Genomic DNA, 2,911 nt, shown 5'->3' on the forward strand with positions numbered 1-2,911 from the left:
CAAAAAAAGAAATGTCCTCAGGGATCCCGCCGCACGTCTGTGGAAGCCGAAGGGGAGTTTCTTGCCTCGCAGCTCCACCTGGCCAGAAATGCCTCCCAACTTAAGAAAAGGAAAAGAAAACAAAGAAACAATTCAAAAGGAACAAAAAGCCCCAGGATCCCACCAGCGTGGTTGCCCAGACTGGGAAGCAGCTCCACACTAGAATGGAGCTCCTCAGTCCCTCAGGAAAAAGCAAAGATGGCGCACGGAGCCAGGCACTCGAGCAAAAGGAGGCGGAGGTGGCAAGAGGCAAGCAAGAAATCCAAAGAAGCAGAAAAAAAAAAACAACACCAGCAAGCAACAAATGGCACCCAGAGAGCCAGCCAGTGTGGGCCGGTGCCCCAGGACAAGAGACTGTGTGCACAGGAAGCCGAGGAGGCCAAGTGTGGGTGATGAAGGGTGTTGAGTGGGAAAGCGTATACCACAAATTGCTGGCACTCTGGAGCCCCTCAGGAAGAAGCAAAGGTGGCGCTTGGAGCCAGGCACTTGAGTGAAAGGAGGGGGAGGTGGCGAGTGGCAAGTGAGAAATCAAAAGCATCAGAAAAAAAAAAGCAACATTAGCAGCCAACAAATGGCACCCAGACAGCCACCCACCCGGGCGTGTGGAATCCAAGCAGCTGGCATCCCCCGGCCAAGAGACCCTGGCCGCGGGAAGTGGAGGAACAAACGAACAAAAGCCCCGGGATCCCACCAACGCAGCAGCCCAGACCGGGAAGCAGCTGCACACTCGAATGGAGCCCCGCAGCCCCCCAGGAAGAAGCAAAGATGGCGCCCAGAACCAGGCACTTGAGCAAAAGGAGGGGGAGGCAGCAAGAGGCAAGCAAGAAATCAGAAGAAGCAGGAAAAAAAAAAAAGCAACACCAGCAGCCAACAAACGGCACGTAGAGAGCCAGCCAGTGCGGGCCGGCGCCCCTGGACAAGAGACCATGTCTGCGGGAAGCAGAGGAGGACGAGCGTGGGTGAAGAAGGGTGGAGAGTGGGAAAGCGCACATCACAAATTGCCGGCGCTCTGGAGCCCCTCAGGAAGAAGCAAAGATGGCGCACGGAGCCAGGCACTCGAGTGAAAGGAGGGGGAGGTGGCGAGAGGCAAGTGAGAAATCAAAAGAAGCAGAAAAAAATAAAGCAACACTAGCAGCTAACAAATGGCACCCAGAGAGCAGCCCACCTGGGAGTGTGGAATCCAAGCAGCTGGCACCTCCCAGTCAAGAGACTGTGGTCGCGGGAAGCAGAGGAGCCCGAGCCAGGGCGAAGAGGGGTGGGGGGTGGGAAAGTGCACACCACAAATTACCGGTTGTTTTGTCTCCTGCTGGACGCTCCGTGAGGCTGCTTTCTCATACTCCCGTTTGCTGGTCTCCGATAGGAATCCAAGATGGTGGATCCATGCTGCGTTAGCTGGTAGGGGACCTCTGCATGAATCTCTCCTCGCTCTCTGTTCTCTGTCAGTTTTCTCACTCCATTTGGTGCTTGGTTGAGTTCTTTATCTCTTCGTTTGATGTTTTAGGGTTTCAGGATTGTTGTATTCTCTGTATGGCTTAGTTTTTCGGATCTTTGCTGTGGAGGGACGGCGTGGTGCTTCTGCCTAGAGCGCCATTTTGCCAGAACTCCTCAGGAGTCTATATTTTTATAAGTTTCCCAGGTGAGTTTTGATCCTCGTGGTTTATGGTACACATTTTGAGTAGTATTATACTAAGCTTGGAGCCCTGGTGGCACAGTTGTTAAGAGCTCAGCTCTAACCAAAAAGTCGAAGTTCAAATCCACCAGCAGCTCCTTGGGAGCCCTATGGGGCAGTTCTACTCTGTCCTATAGGGTCGCTATGAGTCGACGTCGACTTGATGGCAATAGGCTTTTTGTTTTTTTTTTTTTTATACTAAGCTTGGTTCTTGGGTTTCACAAACAGTTTGTGCTTGACTACTAATGAAGGATGGAAGTTTGAACACACCCAGTGGCACTGTGGAAAAAGGCCTGTTGCTCTGCTTCCATAAAGATTACAGCCAATAAAACTCTATGGCCCTCCACAATCAATTGGCATAACATTGTTTTTAGAGTTTCTACTCTACCTCCTATTTCAGTAAGTAGTGCCTTGGGTCTTAAAACCTTGTGAGCAGCCACCCACAATACAACAACTGGTCTTTATTCTTCTGGAACAACAGAAGAAGGAGACTCAGGAATCGGAAAAGGAAGTGGGCAGCAGGTCTAATTGCCTCCGTGGACCACTACCTCCTTTGCCATGATACCAGAAGAAATGGATAGTACCCAGCTACAATTTCTGAACATTTTGATCAAGGACCCAATAGATGGATCGTTATCAAAAGGAGGGAAACATGTGGAACAATACTTCAAATGCTTATTGAAAACCATACTTATTGGATACGTTGAGACTGGGGGATCCCCCAAACCTATTACATGGAAACAACTCTTAAGCTTAAACCAAAACTATCCCATGAAGCCATCTTTAAACTAAACAACAGTTTATCTCATTTAGTAAAGGATGTTCACCTTCAGTACTGTGTTCCTTTAAAGAATTATCTACATGAGATTAAATGGAAAGCAGCAACTCTAAAACACAGTCAAGAACTTTAAGGGGCAGAGTCTAAATTAATGGTGGTGAAAAAATATGGGCAGAGATAGTGAGAATGGCAAAACAATGTGAACTATGTAACCATTGCAAATGAACTGTACATGTAAAAATTGTTGAATGGATGTATGTTTGTTGTGTATATTTTCACACACACACACAAACCCTATGGATCAATTCTACTTTGTAACACATAGGGTAGCAACGAGTCAGAATCAACTTGATGGCAACTTTTTATTTATTTTTTATTTTTGTGTCCTACCATTAGGTCCATCTCTGTTCTTTTTTCTTGGATCC

Source organism: Trichechus manatus, unplaced genomic scaffold (genome assembly GCF_000243295.1).
Source record: "Trichechus manatus latirostris isolate Lorelei unplaced genomic scaffold, TriManLat1.0 scaffold00224, whole genome shotgun sequence".
Classification (NCBI taxonomy): domain Eukaryota; kingdom Metazoa; phylum Chordata; class Mammalia; order Sirenia; family Trichechidae; genus Trichechus; species Trichechus manatus.